This window comes from Ambystoma mexicanum, chromosome 6p (genome assembly GCF_040938575.1).
Source record: "Ambystoma mexicanum isolate Mex_15411 chromosome 6p, UKY_AmexF1_1, whole genome shotgun sequence".
NCBI classification, from domain to species: domain Eukaryota; kingdom Metazoa; phylum Chordata; class Amphibia; order Caudata; family Ambystomatidae; genus Ambystoma; species Ambystoma mexicanum.
In genome coordinates, this window is record NC_090935.1 from 39654276 (window position 1) to 39682197 (window position 27922).

Sequence of the window (27922 nt, forward strand, 5' to 3'; positions counted from 1 at the left end):
GTATTTTCATTAAATTTCATAGGTTTTTATTAGTGCAACTTAACCATAATGTCTACAAACATCTGACTTCATTGCAGACCTTCCGGAGAGTGCCACATGACCATATGCTGGCGCGCAGCATGATGACAGGTCCGAGAACCCGTACGCACTTCACAATAAGATCTGTGCTTCGTGGACAGTTCGAAACTGCATTTTCTACTGATCTAGGAACTTTCAACTTCAAAATTTCCCTTGCACTGCTCCAACACCTATTCCCACTCATCGATTAACAATCTAGTACACAGTACATACTTTTAGCAAAACTGCTATTTATCTTAAAGTAGAATCAGCTAATGCCATCCCTCCTCCCCAAGAGACACCACCACTGCTGTAATCAAGGAGCATGAGAAACACTGCCCCCTACCTTAGAAATAACACATGCACAACATTTTCCCCTGTCCACCTGCCCCTCCATATTAGTGTTTGGTGCCTCTTCCCTCATTTCCCTCCCCACCTTCGTTCTAAGCTCTCCTGCCAAAACAAATGCATCCAAAAACAAAATCAATGTTCCTTTAGGAACCACCTTTCACAGTTAAAAAAAGAACTAAAACAAAACATATAGGGCCTTATTACACGGAAGGCGGTAAGGGTTAACGGTCACCAGTAATGGTACCGGTGACTGTTAACCCTTACCGCCTTACTACGAGGTCCCTTTGCGGGTTGGTACTTTAACGCCTGCTTTTTAGCAGGCGTTAAAAACCAACCCGCAAAAGAACCAGGGTGCTAATAACGGTACCGCAATTTGCGGTACCATAATTAGCACCTTTCCCATTCCCTTTATGCCCTATGGGGCAAAAACGGGAATGGGGAAGGGCAATGGGGGAAGGGGGAATTACCGCCCCGCCAACCTTGAAATAGGGCGGTAATTCCCCTTTCCTCCAAGGCGGTGCCGGTATTTTACCGGCATGGACCAAGGTGCTAATAGCGGTAAGGGTTAACGGTCACCGGTAATGGTAATAATGCTAATAGCACCTTGGTCCACCGCCTACCGTGTAATGAGGCCCATAGACTCCATCTACTTTATATTTCTCAGTAAAGTACATAGGGCCTCATTCCGAGTAGGGCGGTAAGGGATACCGGGCACCGTTAAGGAGACCGGTGCCGGTAATCCCTTACCGCCCTACTGCGAGATCCCTTAGCGGGTCCCTCTATGGGCGCTTGGTTTTACCAGGTGCCCTTAGCGGGAGCCGCAAAGGGAATAGGGAGCAAATAATGGTACCGCAAATTGCGGTACCGTTATTAGCTCCCTCCCCATTCCCATTGAGCCCTATGGGGTCTCAAATGGGAATGGGGATTGGCTTTTTCAATGGGGACTTACCGGTCCTGCAAAGGTCGGACTAGACCGGTAAGTCCCCATTGAACCAGGTCGGAGTCGGTACCGGTATAGGAGGTAGTCATGATGCAAATAGCGCCATGACTACCTCCATACTCGGAATGAGGGCCATAGACTCAAAAGATTTTCCAACATTTCCATTTGCATTTTGTGTTATGCTAATGGGAATATTGTGGCGTTCATCCTCCGTTCCAGGGACTGGAATGGTGGATACCGGCACAGCAGCCCAAGTTATCAGCCCAAGAGAAACAAGGGTGGATAACTAGGTCTCTGGACCATTATTCCCCCATTCCAGCCCCTGAAATGGGGGATGAAGGCCATTAGCAGCCTAGGTTCCCAAAGCGGGAACCCGGGGTACTAAAAAAGAGGATTTTTCTTCCTATATGGGGACGCCTGTGGCGTCCCGGTGCAGGAAGGAAAATCCTTTTCCAAGATGGCCACCATGGAAAGGGAAGTCGGCGGTTCCATACAGGGCCCCTCTTCGCTTTCCATGGCAGCTTGCAGAAGGCAAAAAGAGAACCCTATTGTGAAAAGAGAAAAATAATATGAGGCCGGGGAACCCAAAGGAAACACACCAAACACCGGTTACAAAGGAACATACAAAGTACTTTATTTTAAAGTCAAGCAATAACAAAGTCAAATGACAGGTCAGATAGCTATCGGCCCTTCAGTGTAACACAACAAACTTCAACAGGGTTCGATGTATTCAGTGAGAGACTGTACATTGGGACATTCAGGCTTTTATACATTTCTCCAGCCAATTTTCCAACCCCTTCACGGGTTAACCATTCCTTGAATGTGTAACAGGTCTAGGGTCTCTGCCAGGTCAACTCTAATTTATTCATTTGTATGCGCATAGATCAATTTCCGTTGATACAAGTAATCCATTCACATGCAGGTCAACAGAAGGACAAGGTCTCAGTTCACGACCCTAACAAGTGGCCTGCAGGCAAGTTATACATTAGCTGTACGGAGGTCATGCCGACCAGGTTCTGTTCGGAATGGCATTGTCCACCATTTTAATGTTCAGGGTGACTTTTAGACAGCAAGAGAACCTAAAATGGCGGTTTGATTCAAGATGGCGACTTACATCAATTTCTAAGGTCAAGACCTTGCCGTAGAGAGTTATTCGGGTACAGTTTTATGCGACTTGGCGTAGGCCAATATACATACAATTGTTTACACTAGGAGGCATAATTTAATATCCAGTTTGACAAACCCTGCTTTTGGCCTATGCCAAGTGCCAAGACTACTTCTGATCTCCTTGCAAGTAACTCCATACGTCATCATCCATCCACCCTGAATCGCTGTCAGAGATAACTATGGCCATCAGGTCGTTCACTAAAATTTCTTTTAACACATACTCCTTGGAAGGTTTATCCGGGGCATATACTTTGTGTCCTATCGTACCTATCGCCTGAGCACAACATCCCCCTAGCATCGAACATATACTAGGCAGACATTGGATACAACAACAAAGGAATAGCAGAACGCCCAAAATTATCAACAAAACTGAAAGTACCTTCCAACACCAAGATCGCAAGAAATCCCAAAACCAAGCACTAAGATTCCAGTTCCCCTCGGGAACATGCACTTCTGAGCTAAGGACGTGCAGATTCTGAATTGCTTTGAAAATGGTTGGGGATGAGTCTGGTACAAAAACACAGCAAGCGGACCCCACTAATTTACATACTCTACCACGTTCAAACAGAATGACATCTAATGCCATCCGGTTCTGGAGTGCTACTAATCTTATCGCTTTCTGCTCTAATGTCATGTTATAGAGTATATCTGTGGTCCGGTTGATGGTTCTCTCCAGTACTCTCGCTAATCTCCTGATGTCTTCGAATTTGCTATCTGCCCCCAAAATGGCACAACTGATTTCGCTATATCTCCCATCACTTGTGCGGGGGTATCACTATTCTCGTCCCGTCGTGGACGAGCCTTTGAAACTTCTAAAGTACTTGCTATGAATACCCCAGGTAACAGGATCCCTAAATAGCAGGTTCCCTGCCAATCCCTGGGTAACCATGGAAATGCTACATTGCTGCAAACGAAATAGACAGGTTCGCCCACATACAAAGGTGTGTCTTCCCCAGTCAAATTTGCAATGTTGGCACAGCCTTTAAAATCTCCCATTGACCGGGTACCATTCCTCTGTATGGAGAAAGAAACTGAATCGGGGCTATGGTTAACAGAGTAAGAAGGAGGCACGGCATCCTTATTGCCTATCGGAGCCATTTTAAAGGAAACTAAAGATTGGAAAGGACGAGATAGTCTATCAGAAGGCCTAATAGAAGCAAGGGTGGATAACTAGGAGCAAACAACGTTGAGTTTGCTCCTATTTGCGAAAAGCGAGCATCCCAGGGGAGTCAGAACACGTTTCTCAAAATCATTCAAATTAGTTCCATCGAAGTTCCCCGAGATGCTATCATTCCATCGGCCAAAGAACAGTACTCTGAGAGAGGCATAACAAGCAGTCGTCAAAGGTAAGGGATGAATATACCAACCTAGCCCCTTATCCCCATGTTGCGGTAAATGTGAACAGACCCAACAATTGGTTTTGTTAAAAATGGCATGTGGTGAATTCATAATTAATATCATAATATTATTGTGATACTTCTGTCTATGCTGAGAGTCCCTAGGTGACAGAGTATGCAGGTGTACAAAAGGAGTAAAAACAGTAGGTGCAATTTCAGTTGGCAAAAGAGGCTCTAGAGGATAAATCTCCTCGACGTACCAGAATCCTAAAGCAGTTACTATAAAAATCCCAATTATTAACATCAAAACACAGCAATACATTTTCGGGGCCCAGGCACATTGTTCATTGTTCAAGTTGGTCACCCCCTTATTTTCAAGTCCAATACGGGCAGTAGCGGTGGCAGGCATCGCAGTCTTCAGATGGAAACCCCAATGTTTGTTGCTGGTGTCCCCCCGGTCTCGCGGCTTCTTAGTCCTTCCCCAACCCTAGCCGTCAGAACCCCCTTTCTCAAATTTGGGCAAAAAGGCAAGCCCTTGACGATTCTTTCCTTCTTTCGAATGCACAGTCGAACCATGCTGTAGGTCTATTTTCTCAGTCGAAGATTATATCTGGTGGTTCCCGGTACTGTTTGATCCGGAAATAAGGTAACGTCACTCCTTGAGGGAAGCAACGTATCAGAGGCAACGGAAGTTTCAGAATTCGAAGCAATGGTTTCCGGAAATGACTTTTCCAAAGAGTGTGGAGACAAAATGGACGGTTCCCCAAGCCCCACGGGCTAAGAGAGATTCTCCGATTCACTCACAGTGCTATTTGCTGCTTCAGGATCATCGATTGCAGCATTAGCGAGGGGTTCTGTTTCTTCTATAACGTGCAGCGTCGGGTGAGGAAGTTTCTTGACATGCGTCGCGTGTATCCAGTTCTTCTTTCTAGCCACCCGCACTGCCGTTTGGGTGACCAACAAAACCTGAAATGGTCCCCGCCAGCGAGGCGCGAGGCAAGAGGACCGTTCGTATGCTCTCACCAGGACCCAGCTTCCAGGCGGAATGTTGTGTCCTGGGCCTTCAAAACGTACAAGTAAAGCTGATCGTACCTGATGATAAATGAGATACAGATTTTTAGTCAACTGGTTACAGTAGTCTGAAAGCAATACATTCTCAACATTTCTCAGTGCTTTAGGTTTCGGAAGACCCCAAATATTGGCAGGTCTCCCCATCACCACCTCAAATGGAGAGAGCCCAGTCTTAGTTTGAGGGGTAGTGCGCATGGCTGATAACACGATCAGTAAGGCGTCTGGCCATTTTGGTTTGGTACGGCACACGTCTTAGCGAGTTTGTTTTTAAGGATACCGTTATGTCTCTCCACCAAACCGGCACTTTGAGGATGTCTAGCCGAATGAAATCGCTTATCAATATGTAGTGCCGTACATATCTGTAAAATTACAGCAGCAACAAAATGTAGACCATTGTCCGACCAGATGACTCTTGGCAACACAAACCGCGGGAAGTACTCTTTTATCATAATTTTTGCAGTGGTCATGGCTGTAGCGTCATTGACGGGGAAAGCCTCAACCCATTTACTGAAGGCGCAAATGACCACAAGGACATATTTTAAACTATTGCACCGCTCCATCTCAATAAAATCAAAATGTATCACCTCAAACGGGACAGAAGGAGGCCCAAAGCTACCCCTTGGATTTACCGTCCCCTTCCCCACATTGTGCTGTAGGCAAATCATGCAATTTTGGACATAATGCTGAGCAATTTTCAAAATCTTATCATTTACCCAGACTTTCTCTAATATTTTCGTAATCTGTTGAGCACACACATGTGTGGGACCGTGTGCCATAGTAACCATCATGACTATGTAGGCATTAGGAAGTAACCATTTCCCTTCAACTGTGTCCACCCAACACCCGTCATCATCTAATTTCCCCAAGCCTTCAGCCCATTTCTTAGATTCTTCCATTGTGGCATCAGCTTGGATATCCCGCACAGACCCAATATCCTCGTCCATTACATAGACATCCCTAGTTTCTTTTAGAGCATACATTTCGTGCGAAGATCTGTGGCAGTTTGTCTGGCTATCTGATCAGCGAAAGCATTCCCTTTTCCTACATCGTCTGTGATCTTGCGATGCGCTGCGCATTTCATGATCGCTAACTGACTAGGGAGCGCGAGCGCCGAGAGCAATTGTACTATCAAGGGGCCATGTTGAATCTTGGTCCCATGTGAAGTTAGAAACCCTCTCTCTGACCAAAGTCTCCCAAAGTTGTGAGCCACCCCAAAGGCATACTGACTGTCAGTATATATATTCACTGTTAGCCCTTCGGAAAGCTCACAAGCTCGGGTTAATGCTATAATCTCTGCGGCCGCGCGGAGTTATGTGTAATTCGCTTGGTCTCTACAACCGTGCTCAATGTAGTGACTGCACAAGCAGCTGTGGATGTACCATCCGGAAGTTTGAAACAGGAGCCATCACAAAATAGCTCCCCTTGCGCATTATCCAAAGAAGTGTCCTTAAGATCAATTCTGCCCTTGTTTCTTGTTCAGTAGTATACAGGCAGTCATGTGACTCATCATCACCGCAAACAGTATTTTGCAGGAAAGGTAGGAGTTCAGCCGGATTAAGAACACAACACCTCCTAATTTGTATGTGGGGAGCAAATAAAATTAACTCGTATCTCTTCAATCGTGCGGATGTGAGGTGTTGCGTTTGGGTTTTGTTCAATAGAACATCTACAGAGTGAGGCACCATCAGGGTTAGATCATGGCCTAGGACCATTCCCTCACTCTGTTTTACAGACGCGGCAGCAGGAGCGACAGCTCGCAAACATCTTGGCAAAGCGCATGCGACAGGATCAAGGGCGGAAGAGTAGTAGCCGCACGGCCCATTCTTCCCTCCATGTTCCTGCGTTAATACAACCAAAGCACATCCATCACATTCATGCACAAACAACACAAAGGCCTTGCTGTAATTTGGTGTACCCAAAACCAGTGGAGAGCCTAATGCAGTCTTGAGAAGCTCAAATGATTGTTGATGTTCCGATTTCCATGGCAAAGGCGAAGAAATGCCCTTCTTTGTCAAAGCCAACATCGGTTTTATCACTAGTGAAAAGTTCGGGATCCATAACCTACAGTAAGAGTGTCCACAAATGTGTCCACAAATAACCTTTTCCCATATTCTGTGCCAAATCCTGTCCACTGAAGTCCGAGAATACTTGTTCAAACCGATTAAAGAACTCGGTGGCACCCTCAGATTTTCCTTGGACACAGGCCGTAAGCTTGTCCCAAATAATTCTTTTTTCGGGAATTATAGTTTTTAATTTCGCAATGATTCTGTCAGGCAAAGTGAGTATCACCTGAGGCTGTCTCTTACCAGCTGGCCTTTCCCCGTCAAGCCTAGTTATATTAGCCCACATATCTCCCAACCCAGGTGCATCATCTATTGTTCTAACCTGCTTCCACAAATCTACGGGCAGGAGTACAGGGAATAACAAGTCAATATCGCCTAGGGTGAACACTGAGGACTGCAAGACGTACTCCATCTCTTTATAGAATCCTGTCGGATTTTTCCTAATGTCGGGAATAGATTGCCTAATAGTGTTCACTTCCTGTGGCGAAAATGGGACGTGAACAAACTGTGATACATAATGTGCAGCAATGTCCACACCAGCTATACCTGCTGCAGCATTAGCGGCAATCTCAACTTTTGGGACAAATGTCGGAGGTACCTCTCTCATAGGCAACTGAGATATAGGCATCTCTGAACGCTTACTAAGCAATAGAGCTAAGTCGAGCGCTAAGGCAGTCGAAGAAGTGTCAAGTGAAAAAGCTCTCTTATAAATACCTAGTAACTCTGTGGGACAACTAACATTCTTCCTCACACATTCATCCTGCAGGTACTCTACCATTACCTTAATCACCTTCCTCTGCATTTCTAGCGTATATTGACTATATGTGTCATATACCTCAACCGGAGTTATCGATAAATCCGAAATCCATCTAATCGCATCTCTTGCACAAATTTGTGCTTCCTCAGATTCCCATTTACGACACGGAAGAAATGGTTTCTGTACATACATACTTACTTCTTCATCATCCTCATTCCGTAACCTCTCCAAATCTCTCCTATACTCAAATAACCTCTCGACATGCTCATGTACTTTCTCCACAGTATCTCTGGATAGTGCTAAAGTATTCAAATCCCTCAGCCCTTGTGGGAGGTCCACATTATTTAATTTACCCCACATTACGCATAAATGAATCCCTAAACCTTCAATAAAAACATTTTTCTCAGGAAAATTATCCATATTAGACAGTGTGGCAAAAACCTTAGCTCGGTCATCTCTCTCCATACAATGCTTAGCCCATGCAAACAAATCCCGCTTTTTATCTGTAGGGACAGTATTACGAGTAACAACCTTCGACCCCCGAGGGGGCGCTAGAGGTCCAACCAAGATGGCCGCTCTTACCTGAGCTCCCGCTCTGCCCGAATAAATCCTGCTGAATCCTGCGGTTCCCGGCTACATCTTGAAAATTAGAGGACTTCTCCCTGCTTCTGTTTGCCCCGCACACTCCCTGCCGAGATTTGGGGAAAAATCGGCCAGTCCAAGTCCCCACACCACTTCATCGGTGCGAAGGCCGAGGCCTCCCCAGGCGCCGGGCGAGCGCCGGGGGGCGGGGCGCGGCTTTGCAGAGGCCGTTGAGCGATCGTTCCTTGCTCCAGAGATCCATCGCCCACGGACACCGGGTTCGGGGCCGAAGTGAGTCCCGACGCGTGCCTGCGGAGCCCCCCCCCTCCGGATCGGGGCGTCGGCGCTCCGGACACAGGGCCCTGGCCGGTGCTGGTGAGACCACCGGGGGCCCGGCAGGCAGCCAGCTGCTCCCCATCCTTCCTGGGACCGCCTCGCCGACAGACCCCGTGGGCAGCAATCGTACAGGGCCGCACAGATCCGAGAGGCAGCGACGGAGGCGGTAGAACGTTGGGACGCCCGCCTGACAGATGAAGACCTGAGGTACGTGCCCGGATTCGTCGTGAGCCCCGAGAGTAGATTGCTGCAGCCCCCAGACGTGGCCGCGGCACGGTTGGCCGTGGGTGGCGGCGGCTCGGAGGGCGGAACTACCTCCAGTCCACGAAGAAGCCCATAAGACACTTTGACCCTTAGGACCACCTCGCCCCAGAACTCCTGATACCTTACTAAGGGTCGCACCCCTACCGATCTAACGCCGGATCTCCCTCGGACTCGGCGGCGACTGCTAACCACCTCGCCGCCGCTGACCCTTTTCGCCGACACTGCATACATTCACCCGCCAAGATGGGCAAAGTAGACAAACTTCAAAAGAAGCTGACATTTGACAGCAACACTGCACCCAAAACCCCAAACCCACATCAAGGGGATGACTCGTCATCGTGCAGTTCCAGTCAACCAGTAGCCGAAAGCTATCCGATGGAAATAAAAGAACTCCTTCTAGATCTAAAAGCAGGCATAGGGAGTCTAAATAACAAGATGGATGGTCTATCCTCCAAAGTTGATCTGATGCAACATCGCTTAGACACACATACAGAACGGCTAAACGACGCTGAGCAAAGAATCTCGAGCCTCGATGACGGGGCCACATCCCTCTCCAACAAAGTCGCGCGACTTGAAAGCCAAATGTCCGCAACAATGGCCAAGTGCGAGGACCTGGAGGGTCGCTCCAGACGGAACAACATCCGAATCGTTGGGGTTGGGGAAAACACTACCCCAGGGAAGATGGAGGTCTTTGTAGAGTCCGTGTGCCTCTCCCTCTTCGGCCGAGACTCCTTCTCGCAAATGTTCATGATTGAGAGGGCCCACAGGACCCCGTCCTCCAGACCAGCCCCGGGCGCACCTCCTAGAGTCATCATAGCGAGGCTGCTCAATTACCGAGACCGCGATACCATCCTGCGACTGGCAAGGGAGAAGGGAGAGCTACACCATGACGGAGACAAAATTCATATTTACCCCGATTTCTCATCCACAGTACAGGCCCAGAGGAGAGCTTTCACCAGCGTCAAACAACGACTACGTGAAGGGAAGCTCGCATATTCCATGATTTTCCCCGCTCGTCTCAGGGTACAATACAACGAAAAGGCCCACTTCTTTAATTCTCCTGAGGAAGTCCATCTATTTCTGGACCGTAACGGTTGCCCAGCTCACAATCCTCAACGACCCCACGCACGAAGAGAGAGGGTCCCCAGGAATCCTCCTTAAAACCCAAGCCAGGCTCCGAAATATACCCAAACTGCCGGAACACGCTCACTCACCATTAAACATCTGGGCAGAGTTCTTGGAAGGACCCCAAGCGCCCCGAGCACAGCATCTGTTTTCTCACTCAAGTTGAGGGAGATCCCGTCGGACATGTTGGGGGTTGTCCGCGAAATGGGAATAGTTCTAAGGGCTGTTGGACTGTTTATAGTTTTTTGTTCAGGGTCAGGTTAACAACCACCCTTCTGGCACGGCCAGATCTAGTTACGTGCAAATCTTTCATTAGGAGAGACCAGCACCCTCCCGAGTTGCCTCCCCTCAGTTTCGCTCCTCGCTCTCTGCTGCCTGGTGTCATGCTCCATGTAATGTACCATGATATGCTCCATGCCCACCATTCCACCTCAAACTATATAACGACCGTTGGACCAGAGAACTCCCAACGCTATTCCAAACTTCCTTCTCTTTTCAACATTCAAGGTTGTGACATGGAATATAAGGGGAGGTAACATCCCTTCCAAAACCCGCAAAATCCTACAATACCTAAGGAGACATGAGATTGATGTGGCAATGATACAGGAAACCCACCTAACACCCGTGAAAGAACGCACATGGGCCAAGTCGTGGGGATGCCATAGATATTACTCATCTTACTCCTCCTACTCCAGAGGAGTGGCTATTCTAGTACACAGAAGAATCAATTTCCGTCTCACACACGTTGCAAAAGACTCCATATGAAGATCCGTACTGGTCAGAGGCATAATTGCAGGCAAAGCGATAACCTTCATTAACTCCTACGCCCCCAATGTAGATGGTCCAGATAACTTTGGCTGGGTGATGTCGCAGCTCTCCTCACTTGAACATTCCACAGTGGTTTGGGGTGGCGACATGAACACGGTCATAGACCCGGCCAAAGACAGATCACACTCCTCGTCTCAGCAGACCTCTAAAGCCAGCTTGCAAATAACGGAAATCTGCCGCGCCTTTGACTTAAAGGACGCCTGGAGAACAGTCAACGGAGATCTGCGGGACTACACCTTCCACTCAGCGGTCCATAACACCAGCTCTCGCATCGACTACTTGTTCACATCCACGGACGCTATCAGACCACTCGCCAATGGTCCTTTGTCTCCTCCCCTCCCGGCCTGTCCCGAGACTACAGAATTGGCGCTTCAAGGCAGGTTCCATGCTAGACACAGTTTTCGCAGCGGAGCTAAAAGAGGAGATCGAAGTCTTTCTCGGAGCCAACGTGGGGTCAGTCTCCTCGGCCGGAGTGCTATGGGAGTCTCTGAAATGCTTCGTAAGAGGCGTATGCCAAGCCAAGGAGAACGGCATCGTCAAACTCATTAGACGCGAACTTAAAACCTGCGAGGACCGCCTCAAAGATCTCGAACGTAAAACCAGAGATTCAGACGAACCGAAGACGAAAGCTAACCTGAAAGAAGAACTGCTGAAGTTTAATGCACTCGCCGAGCGCGAACTAAAATTTCTCCACCGTGGCACGGTAGTCAGGCAATACGGTAAGGGGCAAAAGCCTGGAGCTCTCCTGGCGAGGTTGCTAAGGGCTGACCACACACCGACGCCTATTACAGAGATTCGCAGCCAACAGGGAAGAACGTCGAACACAGATGCCGAAATGGCAGAGGAATTTAGGCTCTTCTACCAGGAGCTTTATAGTTCCCAACACCCCGGAAATTCTGATGCCCCACTGAGATACCTGAGGGAGACTGAATTATACTGGGCAGAGGCACAACTAAGAGAACCCCTCAATGAACTGATTTCCCCAGAAGAAATAGCTGAGGCAATTAAATCACTTCCGAACACCAAAGCCCCCGGCCCTGATGGCTTAACCGGGGAATTCTATAAAGCCTTCGCGCCTACCCTTGCTCCCCTTCTAGCCGATGTATACGAGGAAGCCTTAGAGAACGGTACCTTACCCCAGACCATGCGTGAAGCCAATGTGATTCTCCTGCTCAAAACAGACAAACCACCGGATAATTGTGCTTCCTATCGCCCCATTTCCCTCCTAAATCTAGACAACAAGATTCTAGCAAAAATCCTAACGAGCAGACTGATGCCACTAATGCCTGCTCTAGTTCTTGCAGACCAGGCGGGGTTCATACCGGGACGCAATACCACATTCGGCATTAGGAGACTATTTGGAGTGATGGGAGCACTGGACCCGGCCCAACAAGCCATTGCTCTTCTTCTTGATGCTGAAAAAGCGTTCGACTCGGTGGAGTGGCCATTTCTTTTCTCGGTACTCGCCAGGATGGGCCTGGGGGCTCGCTTCATTAAACTGGTTTCCCTGCTATACTCTAAACCTACAGCCAACATATTAGTCGGCACAGCTAGATCGTCCATCATCAACTTACAACGGGGTACCAGGCAAGGCTGCCCACTGTCAGCTCTACTATTCGCCCTAGTAATGGAACCCCTTGCCTCCAATCTTCGCGAGCATAGCCAACATCGAGGTCTGGTCATAGGCCCACACAAACTCATCATCTCACTGTACGCGGATGACGTGGTTCTTTACATAAGAGACCCAATCGACAATCTGAACCCCATCATGCGCGAAGTGATCAGATTCGGGGCAGCATCTGGCCTCAAAATCAATCAAACAAAATCAATTATCTTCCCGCTCACCCCGGCGACTCAGCCATTTCAAGACGACTTCCACCTCACCTGGAAGTCATCCAAGGTGCGATACCTAGGCATCCAAATGTCACTAAATCACCAAGAAGTATTCCGGGACAATTACGAGGTGGTGTTTAAGTCCCTAACAGAAAAGGTGGCCCGATGGAAATCCCTGCCCTTAACACTATGGGGAAGAACCTCTCTAGTCAAGATGGTGATTCTTCCGAAACTTCTTTATCTCTTCACCAACATTTCCATCCTACTTCCACAACCATTCCTGAAAAAACTAAAGAGTCTGGTCCTGGAACTACTGTGGGCCGGTAAACCCGCCAGAGTGGCTCACTCCACGCTAACTCTCCCGGTGACGAAGGGTGGCCTGGCGCTCCCCGATATGGAGAGGTACTACTGGGCGGCCCAGGCGCAATTTCTTAGCCACTGGTACGCCACAAACCCTGTCAGACCACATGTCCAGATTGAGAGGGCCCTAGCCTCGCCGAATCTACTGAGAGCAGTCATCTTCGGGAAAATCCCGGTCCCCAATGACACGATGAATGTAATCTTAACAACGTACAAGATATGGAAGCTTTTAGCGCAGAAACACAACATCGTCACTCGATACTCTCCACTCCTACCTGCAAAATTCATACCAGGGATTTCGTTGACGTCCGAAAAAGTGTACCTCCAATGGCTAGAGAAACTTCAAATTAAGAACCTCGGGGACCTATTCACTGATGACAGTTTCCTGACCCCCGATCAAGCGAAGGAAAAAGGTGGCACTACCTCGCTAGACATTTTTATCTACTTCAGGGTACGCCACACTCTGCGAACAATCCTTCCTACCTTTCCACAACAACCCCAAACATGGCAACTCTTACACTCAGCAATTCAGTCTCAGGGTGAAGGGAGACCCCTCTCTCAGATCTACAAAACCATCACTACAGACACATCTCCCATTATGTCCCGAGCCAAGACTAGATGGGAAAGGGCCCTAAATATAACTTTCTCCGACACTGATTGGTCCTTTATCCTTAGACAGACACAGAAGATTGCCCTCAACACCCGCCTCAAGTTAATCCACTTCAACTACCTGCACCAAACGTACTTTACACCAGCCAAAGCAAAAATACAGCATCCAAATTCGTCCTTCAGTTGTGAGAGGTGTGGATTAGCATCTGCAAACTTCCTTCATCTAGCATGGGACTGCCCTAAACTGGCCTCATTCTGGCCCCAGGTGCTGGAAATCACGAGCAAGATAATAGGCGAGCCGATTCTCCCAGCCAACACGGCAGCGCTGTTGGGCATGACCAGACTGTTGAAGGCCCCTACGAGAAAGCTAGCAGGCATCCTACTGACACTGGCTCGCAGAAGAGTCGCCATGGCATGGAGCCGTGGTCCTCCCCCAACAGTCACCGCATGGCGCAGAGATATTCTTTACTGCCAAGATGTCGAAACAGATTTCATTAAGCTGCTGCCACAACATGCACGCCCACCCGACATCTGGGGACCCTTAGTAACCTTTTTGATGAATGAATCAGCGGGGGCTCCTGCCTCGCCGACCAGTTCTCGGTAGAAGCGGTATCCTCTCGTTAATGGCAACTAGGGAAGTTTCCCTTCTCATTCCAACCGCTGACTCGATTGCATACTCATGGACCTGGGGAGTATACACAGGATGGGGACCGGGGGGCGGGGGGTGGAGGTAGAGGGGGAGGTCGAGGGGGACATGGTTAGGCTAATTCCACCCTAATGTGGGTGAGAAGTTGTTTGTTGTTTGAAAATAAAAAAAAAAAAATAAAAAAAAACCTTCGACCCCGCATCCCTATCAACTATAGTCGGTACAGAATCACTCGGGAGTAGAGGTGCAGGCAGATTCAATGGAGGTGTTATTATTGGTGCAATGGGAAGAGGTAGTAGAGCAGGCGGAGGAACAACAGCCGGAAAAATAGGAACCACAGGTTGAGCAGGGAGAGCAGGAATAACAGCAGGAAGAGGCAAAGCAACAGTAAGAGGATCATACGGAGATGGTGCAGAGGCACCAGGCCTTCGATCATTTAACAATTTGTCGAGAAACTCGTCAGAAATATGAAGGTCTTTAGAAGGATAGATTTTCTGAATACCGAGTGAGAAAGCCCTATTCATATTCTTAACTGACTCAGACTGTTTGTCCTGACCATATAACAACGCCTTTTCATCGTTCGTTTTATGACGGCGCGCATGTTTTTCCCTAGTCTTAAGCTGCTGCAACGCTTCTTTTTTCCAATTCTGTAGAACATCAAATGCCGCAGGTCTGGCCTTTTTCTTTAACAAGACCGACTCTAAGTATTCAATACGAGGGATCTCAAAACTACCATTGATTGGCCACTGAAGTTCAGAGGCATGTCTGTTTTGTCTGTGCCAAATATCATTAAATACTACACTTCCAATGCCATGTTTACAATACATAGTAAACGCCGGCGACCCCTCCTGTGGTGCCGGGCGGCTAAATTCCAAAGATTGTCGATCGCTGCGGAAAAATGCCCTAAAGCAGCTAGACAATTTGGTGTTACCTGGTCAATAATTGTGTCTGCAGATACAATGCGCCAAATTCAAATTGTCAGGGTTAAATTAAGAGTCGGGTCACGACTCACCTGACCAAACCTAAGGAGGACTGTAAGGTTTATCAAAGAACTTACCTAACGAATTTTACCTTGTGTTTGGTGATTTCGGCATATTTGCCTGCCTCAAAAGTGGACCCTCGTCAAGATGCCGTCTCAGACCGCACGGCTATCGTCCAGGGATCAGATCGTGCAGCGCTGTAGAGGTGTCGCGTCTCGTTCAGTCGGGCCCGTAGTATCACACCGTCCGATCCCAGTCCGATAGTATGCGTCAACCTTCAATGTTCCGGCATCAATCTTGAGGGTCCCTATTCGGGAGCCAACTGTGAAAAGAGAAAAATAATATGAGGCCGGGGAACCCAAATGAAGCACACCAAACACCGGTTACAAAGGAACATACAAAGTACTTTATTTTAAAGTCAAGCAATAACAAAGTCAAATGACAGGTCAGATAGCTATCGGCCCTCAGTGTAACACAACAACTTCAACGGGGTTCGATGTATTCAGTGAGAGACTGTACATTGGGACATTCAGGCTTTTATACATTTCTCCAGCCTGTTGTCCAACCCCTTCACGGGTTAACCATTCCATGAATGTGTAACAGGTCTAGGGTCTCTGCCAGGTCAACTCTAATTTATTAATTTGTATGCGCATAGATCAATTTCCGTTGATACAGGTAATCCATTTACATGCAGGTCAACAGAAGGACAAGGTCTCAGTTCACGACCCTAACAAGTGGCCTGCAGGCAAGTTATACATTAGCTGTACGGAGGTCATGCCGACCAGGTTCTGTTCGGATTGGCATCGTCCACCATTTTGATGTTCAGGGTGACTTTTAGACGCAAGAGAACCTAAAATGGCGGTTTGAGTCAAGATGGCGACTTACATCAATTTCTAAGGTCAAGACCTTGCCGTAGAGAGTTATTTGCGTACAGCTTTATGCGACATGGCGTATGCCAATATACATACAATCGTTTACACTAGGAGGCATAATTTAATATCCAGTTTGACACTATGACCATATTACCACAAGCACATTTTTCTTCCCTTTCAAATCTATCCTAATTTCGAATAACGTTACCACAAAGCCAGTCCCAGGTGGACATGGCCACTTTAATCCTATGTTTTGTCCCTTGTGGTCATGGCCAGTAGCCAGATTGTCCGGATCATGACCTTATCCCATGACCCAGACAATCTAGCCACTGTCCATGGCCGCAGGCTACCCCTCAGTCACTAAAGGTATACTGCTATTTTTTGTAGCTACATTATGACACTTGTCAAAAAAAAAAATAAAACACTGTCACATTTCCAAAACCATGCTTGTAGGTCCTTGCCAATGCTCCTTACGCAAGTTTGCAGGAAATCCACCCATGTTTTATTTTTTGAAAAGTGTCAAATGTATGCACATACAATTGTCATATAATCTAGCCACCACTTGACAAAATCCATTCAGACTTTACGAAAACATTTATATCTAGATCTATAATCTTTTTGCAAACCTTTGTGTAGATTTGTCAAATAACACCACATTTGTTAGCCTTTACAATATTTTGGGACACCCCCTCTAATTTTGCTCCCTCTTGACAGAATCCCACCAAACTTTGCAAAAACATTTATATCTAGATCTGTTATCAGTTTCCCAAATTAAGTGTAGATTCATCAAATGGCACCCCATTTATAAGCCTTTACATTATTTTGGCACCCGCCTCTAATTTTGCTCCCTCTTGACAACATCCAACCAAACCTTGCAAAAACATTTATATCTAGATCTGTTATCAGTTTTCCAAATTAAGTGTAGATTCGTCAAATGGCACCTCATCTATAAGCAATTACATTATTTTGGGACCCCGCCTCTAAGTTTGCCCCCTCATGACAGAATCCAACCAAACTTTGTAAACTCATTCGGAATCAGGTCAGAAATATACATACAAAATTTCATGCCGTTCTATTAAGTGGCGCCAGTTATAAGCTATTTAAGAACTGCATTTCACCAACCCTGTAATGTTGAGGTGTCCGCAAACTTTTCAGGACCGTTCGTGAACATCCGAACTGTTCGCAGACTTTTGTGGCAAAAACCACCCATTTTATTTGCTTCTTGCAGCCATATCTCATCCCATCCTCATCACCCCTCACCTCCCCAGAGCTTATTTGATAAGTTTGACAAGTTTGTTTGTTTGTTTGTTTTTATTATGTGTATAGCACTCCAAACCCGGAGGTAGAAGGGTGCTTAAGGAGATGGATACATATTATAGTACATACAGTTTCAATGTACAGCAATTTGAGTATACAATCATAGTTAAGCAGTAGAGGGGTGTACGTCCAAATCTCAGGGTACTACAATTACAGGTACAGCAACTACAAGTGCAATCTTGTGTTTTTTGTTCGTGGACACCGGTAGATGTCCGCGAATCCAAGATGGTGGGCGTTTCCAAAAATCTGACACACTTCATGCTCTTCACCATCCAATCAGCGGACACGTCATTCATAATTTTTGTATTTAACATGGCAAGGTTATTAATATTGCATCTCCATCATGTCTGCTGCACGCTATGCCTATGTTACTACATGTGTACCTTAGTATATTGGAAAAACGTCATAATACAATGCTATTTGGATGAATGCATTACTTAATGCACTACGTACCTCATGATATTTATTCCAATGATCCTTGACACTTTTTTATTAACATTACAATAAGAATCCCTTGTACAGACATTTTATGAAAGGTAAATGCACATGTGATGTCATTAGTGACGTCATCAATGACATTTGTGATGTCATCTTTGATATCCTGGGAGTTAGTCCTAACAGTGTATGGTGGTGGCGCGAGGTATGGTTGCTTAGCTTACCATAACTGGCGAATTTCAGGGCTTTTTCGGTTTTACTTGGAACCATAACGTCCCTTTAACAACGTTTTTTAACTGAATTTCATGGGTTTTCAGTAGCGCAACTTAACCATAATGTCCCTTTAACAACGTTTTTTCATTGAATTTATTACACAGCCACAGTAGTGTGTTGTTGTGTGAAAGTGTTTGGGGAGGGTGGGGGAGTAAGAGATGGGTTAAATGTTTTATTTATTTAGGTGTTAGACCCCCCTGTTGTGTTCGCTTTGTCCGCGGACAACGCAGATGTTCTAAAATGTCCTAAATAAACAAAATGGGGGTGTTCTGAGGACACTACGCCTGTGCGTATTGTTCACAAGCAAGCTGAAAGTGTTCTAAGAACACTGGCAGTGTCCTGAAATGTTCGAAAATAAACTAAATGGGTGTGTTCTGAGGACGGTAAGCCTGTTCGTTTTGTTCGCAGGCAAGTTGAATCTGTTCTAAGAACACATCATGTGTCCTGGGATGTTCGTCAATAAATAAAATGGGGGTGTCCTGAGGACGGTATGCCTGTCCGTTCTGTTCGCAAGCAATTTCAAATTGTTCTAAGAACACATGTTCGCAAGCACGTTCAAAGTGTTTTAGAACATATTATGTGTCCTGGGATGTTAGTGAATAAACAAAATGGGTGTGTTCTGAGGACGGTAAGCCTGTTCGTTTTGTTCGCAGGCAAGTTGAATCTGTTCCAAGAACACATCATGTGTCCTGGGATGTTCGTCAATAAATAAAATGGGGGTATCCTGAGGACGTTATGCCTGTCCGTTCTGTTCGCAAGCAATTTCAAATTGTTCTAAGAACACATGTTCGCAAGCAGTTTAAAGTGTTCTTAGAACACATTGGGCCTCATTCCGAGTATGGCGGTAAGGGATAGCGGCCACCGGTAACGAGCATTCCCTGCTTTGAGCAGGTGTTAAAGTCGAGGGCGCAAAGGGGCCTCCAAGCCAATAACGGTGACCGTAATGAACGGTCACCGTTATTTGCATCTTCCCCATTCCCATTGAGCCCTATGGGGGCTCATTTGGGAATGGGGAAGAGCCTTGGTGAATGGGGAATTACCGCCCCGCCAACCTTGGAATGGGGCGGTAATTCCGCCATCCACCAAGGCGCTGCCAGTCCGGGTACGGCGTCAACCAAGGCGTTAATAGCGCCATTGGTTAGCGCCGTACTCGGAATGAGGCCCATTATGTGTCCTGGGATGTTCGTAAATAAACGAAATGGGTGTGTCCTGAGGACGCTATGTCTGTCCGTACTGTTCATAGGCAAGTTGAAACTGTTCTAAGGACACTCATGCAGGCCGATTCATGGAATTAATTTGCACCGCGCAAGCGCGCGAAAGCGCGAAAATCACAGCGCAAGCGTGCAAAAGCCACGCACATCAATTCATGGAAGTCCGTGTGTGTGTAAATCCTGGGATGTGCGCTAAAATCCTGCGTGGCGCACGCGGCCGCACATGTCATCAAACGGCGTGCGCTACGCGCACAGCGAAACCGCCCATAGCGCGGCACACACAACAAAAGTGGGCGTAACACAGGGCATAATACGCGGAATGGGGAACAACGTGTGAAAAAGAAGGCGTAACTGGGGAAGTACTGCAGGGAACTACACAGAACACCCACATGCACGCGAACAACCCATATTCATGGATTCGAATACGGGAAACCCGCACACGGCAAAAGACGCGCATAGGTGTCAACGAGTCCGCCACACGAAGGCAGGCGGAAGCATCCCCGCACACAGTATAAAAGTGCGCGCAAACAACAAGCACGTATATACAGCTACGATGAAGGCCCCATCTGTCGCAGCACTGATCATGGGACACCACAGGTGGAGGAGAATAGCCAGGGCCCGCATTTTTTCACCCCGGACAAGCCTTTTTGGGATGCCTGATGACCAGGTCTACGGTAGGTATAGGTTTCCACCTCGTATCATGCTAGACCTGGTCAGGGAGTGGGAAGATGACCTTACATCCCCCACCCTCTGCTCCCAAGCATTGAGCCCCTTGGAGAATGTGCTCAATGTCCTGCATTTTTTGGTTTGGCCACTGGGTCATTTCAGTGGACTACTGCCATAGTGGGGGGAGGGTCTCACAGGCCACGCAGTCACGCTGCCTACACCAGGTATTGGCAATCATGACACCGCGCCCCTCAGTCCGCAGGCACATATACATGCCCAGAACAGGCCACTGTCCAGGACTTTTACAGGGTGGCACACTTCCCCAAAGTGCTTGGTGCCATAGATTGCACCCATGTGGCCCTACGTCCACCTAGGGCCACTGAGCACATCTACCAAAACCGCAAGCACTGGCATTCCATCAACGTGCAGGTGGTATGCGATGCAAAGGGAATCATCACCTCTGTCTATGCAAACTACCCTGGCTCCACCCATGACTGTTTCATATACAGAATGTCTGCCCTGAGCCGGGCCCTGGAAGCTGGGCAGCATGGTGACACATGGCTCCTAGGTGAGTACAAATGCCCGTGCACATGCATGCATGTCACACACACACAAATACACAAACTCCAATAATCAAAACCATCATCACCTCTCCAGGGGACAGGGCCTACCCTCTGAGCAACCACATGATGACGCCAATCCGGAACCCCACCACACCACCCCAGGTAAAATACAACGCGGCCCATATTGCAACCAGGGCCATAGTGGAGCGCACATTCGGAGAGCTCAAGTCACGCTTCCGCTCCTATGACCGCTCTGGCGGCCAGCTACTCTATGCACCCCCAGTAGTGTGCAGGATCATTGTGGCAGCATATGTCCTGCACAATGTTGCAACACGGCAGGGCGTACCGGTGGACATGGTGGTGGCCCCACATCCCCAACCACAGGCACAGGCGCTGCCCATGGGAGGGGATAGGGCACGTGGCGAGGAAGCCCGGACCCAGCTTGTGGCCACATTTTTCACCTAAACTCCCACCCCTGTGGAGTGCACACAGGCCTGGCACATACCAGGTGACAATCGATGATGACAAAGAGACAGTCAACTGTCACAACTTTACCACCCTGGGAATCTTGCCATGGAAGTGCCACATTGTGTGCAGCCCTAGCGACTTAAACATAAACAATCCTGTGTGACAAAAAGGCACACATGCAAGGTGTGAATCACACAGACCTGCAAAACAGGCCATGACTATCACTGGTATGTCACCCAAACCCTCCCAAACCACAACATGACATGGCAAGCAATAGCTATACACCAACACAGTACCAATAAGGTACACATTGACATATGAAAAATGTAAAGTGGCATCAGACAATGATGCCTGACATGGAATCAGATGAAATGACTGACAAACAACCTCCCACCCAAAAGAAGTCATACCCAAATGCATTCCAACAGTTGTAGTTGTAACATAACAATGGCCCTCATTAGGACCCTGGCGGATTTTTTCCGCCATCGGCGGACTTTTCCGCCATGGCGCAAAGTCCCTTTACGCCATGGCGGATGGCGGACTTACCGCCCCATTCCGAGGTCGGCGGGGCGGTAAGTCCCCATTGACCCATTTACCCTTCCCCATTCCCATTTCGGCCCCGATAGGGCACAATGGGAGTGGGGAAGGTGTTAATTACGCCACCGTACACTACGGTGGCGTAATTAACACCGAGGTCCCATAGCGCCATGGATTTTTATGCCCGCAAAAAGCGGGCGGAAAAATGACCATGGCGCTATGGAAACTCGTAGTTGGCGGTAAGGGGTCGGCGCAGCTAACGCTGGCGCAAACCCCTTAGCGCCAGGGTCCTAATGAGGGCCAATGAATGCCTGTCTATGCACATTGTGCATTGCAAAATCAACACTGCATATTCCGTGTGCTGTGTCCATCTCCTGCAACACACTGCTCAGCACACAGCATAGTGACCAGCCATTGTGTGTTTCGCACACCCTGAGCATCACATCAAAACCACAAACTACATCAAAAAGCAAATTACGCATGTACAGGATCCACAATTGGTCATCGATCATGTGCTGCAGGGACACAGTGGGCACCAGAAGGCAAACAGAGTGTACATGTGGACATGGAAGGGTGGTTGTACATGTAGTGGATCATAGTGCGAGTGTGTGGGTCAGTAGGGACATGCACTCAATATATGCATGTGCAATCAAGTGACCATCAGTGTCCTCTACACATCACATGTGAACATTGACCATGTGTACACCCCAGCATGTCAAGCCACAACTATTCCCTCACACCTGAAAGGTAAACACAACAAATGAACAGGCATTGATCAGCAGAATACATCATGTACATAGGATACCACAATTACAATGTCAGGGTGTGCATCACACTGTAGGGCAAGGCAACTGTCAACAACAAAACACCCCCCCCTCCCTCACAAATCACCATGACCCACTGAACAACTGCACCTGGGTAATGGAGCCTTCATCCTTGAAGTTCACCTGGCCACAGGATCACCCTTCCCCTTTGTCACCATCTTCCACCTTGTGTGTAAAAAGTGTCCAGCACCCTCAGAGGCCACCTTGACTTGCAAAAACACCAAATCAAAGAGAACTCAAAGCAGGCCAACACAGAAGCCAAGCAAAAAGCCTGCAGGCAGGAAAACAAACCAGAAGAGCCTCCAGTAGATGACTTGAAGTAGCAGTACGTCACAAAGCCCAAGTACTACCACAATGACATAACAACCAGGGTAGCACAGTAAAACAATGTCACAACAGGATGTGTACCATGTGTGGAACATAACACAGAATGATGCACCACAAACTGATATGTACTGTCACAGCTCCCGTGTACAGGCGCAGGAGTGGCACGAACCATCCACCCCCACCGTGGTGTGGGTGCCTGCAAGGTCAAACTCACACAGGCCTCTGAGACCTTGGTGGGGAAGGAGGGTCAGGGATATGCAGTCAGGACAGGCATTGCTATACTGGATAACTGGAATGAGGGGCTGGAGAGGGGAGTAGGATTTACACGGGAAAGTAGGAAATGCACAAAACTGTACTACTCACATTAACACATACACAATTATACCAAACTTGATAATCATGCACATAGTAACAAATTACTCAAATGGAAGACAAAGAGAAACTTATCTCTGGGGTGAGTGCTGGCCTCCTGCCTGCAAACTCTCAGGTCCAGCAACAGGAGCAGTTCAATGCTGCAAAGAGAGCCACAGTTACTAATCTGTGCGTGCCCATAACACACAAACACACCACCATACATGCCCCAAAGTAACAAACTACTCTACAAACAAACAATCTGGTGTGGATGCTTCGTACCCATATGTAACATGACCACTGTGATGGTTCATACACAGTCAATGCAGTAAGTCAGGCGCCGGTGCGCGCGGCAACCGCGTTGCTGGGCTTGACCCCTGCGGGACCCAAGGACCGGCTGTCCTCATTGTGTTGGCACAGCCCGCGGCTGCACGATTAAATGCCCCCTTCGACGTGATGTCCCAGGCACATCAGTGACTGGTGTGGAGGTTGACCCTGTGTCCCGATCCACCACAGGCGGAGGTTCCAACACTGTCTGACCCCTCAGTGAAGGTGTCGCGGACAGAGGAGTGCCCACATCAGAATCACTCACCCCTGACATATGGACCTGATGCACCTTCAACCCGACATGGACGTCAGAGTGTTCATCAGGGCTGGACTCATTGCCAGCCAGAGACAAGATGGACTGTAGCACATGTGGGTTTTTGTGGCCTACCACCCCACTACCCCCACTTGTGCCGGGTTGCTGTAGTGATAACAACCCTGTGCCTGGCATGACAACACCATCCTCTGGCTCCATTGCATCATCATCTGAAAAGTAGAGAGAAAAAAGGTTACTACACATGTTAGAAGCACATAACACACACACACACAGACATCACACAGACACCAAACACATCAAGCAGACATGCCACACACAAAATAGAACTTGCCATGCATGCTGGGTCAACTTGACATTGCTTCTGTGATTAGGCATGTAGTATGGTGTCAGTTTGCACAGAAGTGGGTTGATGCAGTGCAGCAAATTTGTACGTTACTCACTATCTACATGTACAAGTACTTCATGATGTGTGTCACAAAATGTGAAGGCAGTGCAAGGTCAACTTCAGGCATCACGTGCAATGTGCATTCAATGGGTAGCATGGCTACAAGCAAACCACCCCTGCCCCCAAGTGCAAATGCAGGGATGCCTAGCATGGTATCAAAAGGCTGACCATAGACCTGTGTATTGACAGACAGTGTTGACTAGCATCAACTGCATCATGTGAGTCAAGTGACAACACAGCAAATGATGATGGGACAGTAAGCAGGACACATGATGAAACCTCTGGAGTACACCAGTTGGACACAGTGATTAGCCATTAAACAGGCTGAGGCCTGTAACCCACACAGACTGTCACACCCAGGACTGAGCCACAGTGGACATGGGAAGGCTGATGAAATGCCATGCAATGTAGGTCACCCTGGACTCGTACTACAATGATCATCCAGTCAAGGACACATAGGGGCATGCGTGGAATACACCTGGAGCATGAATGGGCACTTATGAACCTGCGGGGCATCTGACCTCTGCACAGTCCAAGTGAGACACCCTGCATCAAGTACAAAGGATGTACCACACAGCATATGTCTGGCAGATTTGCCGCTGGAAGTTAGCATGTACACAGGACGCATGAAAAGGGAAGTACCCAAGGGCAACTTTGAAGCAGACCAGTGCAAAGGTGGAATTGGGGTGCAGAGCGGGGGGTGGAGGGGCAAGGGAGCATGCCTACATGGAGTACCCGCATGCAGGCAGAGGACATATGCACGTCAGTCATGCTATGACATAGTCCCTGGGCCGAGAGGAAGGTCACCCCACGCTACATGCAGAAGGGCCAGTGAGCTGGAACATGGACTGGAGGGGCATCCTGGTGACCAGCATGTGAGTAGGGTGCAATAGTGTTGATGCCGACAGTCCCCGTCTGCTCCACATGTCCACCATCCAGCAGAGCAGACATACATCAGGGAAGCATTGCATTACTTGCACATCAGAACCATGTATACGTGACATGTAGTGGCAGTCATGCACAACACATCACACAAGTAAAACACACATGTCCTCAACAAACACGTAGCAACACTCACTGGACTGGGCATCAAAGTCCGGCATCTCTCCCACTCCTTCGACAGATTCAGGTGGTATGAACACGGCAACGAGTGACTCGTGCGGAGTGAGGTCTTCCTCCTCAGGTGCAGTCCCACTGCCAGTCACCAGAGTCAAGTTGTAATTTGAGGCACGCTTAGCCTTAGCGCTGCGTTTGAGGTCATTCCAACGCTTTTTGCACTCTTGCGCCGTGCGCACCTCATGGGCGAATGCACTCACATGTTCTGCAACTTGCTTCCAGTGGGTATTACGGTGGGCAGCCGTAGTCTGACAATTAGGACCCACTAGCATGTCACGACTGTGGTCCCGCACGTAGTCCACGAGGAAGTCCAGTTCCTGGTTGCAGAAAGGCTTCTTCCTCAACATGCAAGAGGTCGTGGCTGTGCGTGGGGTCCCAGTCTGTGCTGCAGGTGCAACCTTCCTCCTCTTGGATTGTGGTGCAGACCCTGGCTGGCAAATCCCGCCCTGATCAGTATGGCCAGTGGCACCGGTGGATTGAGCCAAGGGAGTGGCAGATTGAGGGACGACCAAAGGCCTGACTTGCGTCAGTGGCAGCTGGGTGCCCTCTAATGGACACTGCGCAGCAACATCCGCTGTGGCAGGGTCATTGACTGCGACTGTCCTGGTTGGCAGACTCACAACCGGGGAGTTGTTGGCTGCATCTGCCCCTGCACTTGCCAACACCCGGCTGTTCGGGGCAGCATATGACATTACTGCCCCAGGGACACGTGTCTTGGTCAGGGCAGCCCTGCGTGCACCTACGGTTTCCCTCCTGGCCTGTTGGAAATCTTCCAAGGACTCTTCAAGTGCCAACGCAGCCTGCGCTGGCAGACCCTGAGCCTGGGTGGTGGTGTCCACAGCTGCATCTGCAGCAACCACTACCCTTGGGCCCGTGGCAGTCGATGAAACGGACTGCCGGGTCACACGGGCGCCAGTACCAGAAGCTGCATCTCCCAGAACCACAGGGGGTGGTGGCATGACTGCACCGACACCAGGCACAACATTGTGCTCAAGTGGTGCACCCCTGCCTCTTCCCCCTCTGCGGCCACCCTGGACACCCTGGAGTCCCCCTACTCCCTGGTCACCCCGGCCACGTCCCTGACCATGCCCACCATGAGGAGGATGCCCAGCTGAGGCACCCCTCACCTTTGGTGGCCTCCTAACCATGGCACAGATGGAGTAGTGCCGGCACAGATGGAGGAGTGCCAATGGGAGGTGTACACCACAATTGTCCTGGGCAATTGGAGTGAAGGGGGTGGAATGCAAGATGTTAACAGCCCCCCTGCACCTGCAAGGCTGTATGTGACCCCGGTGATGTAGTGACGGGTCACGCAACGCTCAGGCACCCCAAAACTGCAGTAAATCCGTGCACGCAACCCTGCAGCCTACGTGCGTGGAATTAACCTCCCGCAGTACGCGGTGGCACCCAGTAACACGAAAAACACGTACGCGTGGGACACGCAGGCTACTATTACCTCAAAAACGGGTGCGATACACAGGGGCACCCACAGTGGGATAAATAGCGTGCGCGACTCTGACTAGCGTGATAATGAACAACACGCGTAGCCAATACCCCCGCCAAAGGAAGAGATACATCCTTGACCCGCTGTGAAGTTGTGATGGTGCGCAAAACAACACGAAGTAGCAACACACGTCGGTCACCACGAAAGGCACATACAGCGAACTGCTGGCTCCGCTCACCTTTAACCCGTGCTGAGGGAAACGCCTGCACGCGTCGCGTCACTTACACCCGTAACCCCTTTCCTCGGATTACACGCATTCACACGCGGACGTGCAGTTTTTTCACACGCACGCTGAACCACTATGACCACGTCATGAGGGAAACGCCCGTGCACGCTACGTCACAGACGTGGTTACGCGCTAAGGTCCTTTCCTCGAATTACACGCTGACGTTCAATTTTTTCATGTGCCAAATCACTCCGTATCAAGCTGGCCACGTGAAAACACACGAAAGACCACGCTCCTGCCCAGAAGGCCATTTTCCTGCCCCCAAGAGCCCTGAGCACACTCCCACCAGCCATCTGCTGCTGTCTGCCTGCTGTCCACGTGCCCTGCTATTTGGTGCCTGCACGTCAGCCATCTGCAGGGGTCCAGTTGCTGTGTCCACCCCTGCTGGAACAGAAGACTCCCGACTGGGATACCATCGCTCCACAGCCCAGCCCCAGGATCCAAGTGCCCACCCACGCCTGCCTCGGGGGTCGCCATGTCGGGGCAAACACCATCTGAGACCACTGGCGACCCCCAGCCAGAGAGGCAGAGGGCCACCAGCTTCAGTGAGAAGGAAGTTGGTGTCCTGGTGGAGCATGTCCTGGGGCATAATGATACCCTCTTTGGAACATCACGCGCCAACAATGAAGGACGGGAGAGGATCTGGGAGGATGCAGTGGTTGCCATCTACGCGGAGGGGGTGGCAACCCGTGACATCAAGCACGTCCGGAAGCGCTGGGAGGACTTCAGGTCCAGGACCCTCTACAAGGCCCGGCACCTCATGGAGGGGGGCCGGGTCAGCATGAGCAACATCCAGATCAGGGTCCTGGAATGTGTAGGCCCAGCGCTCCACGCCCAGATCCTTCGGAGGCAGACCCGTCTGGAGTTGAGCGGTAAGTGG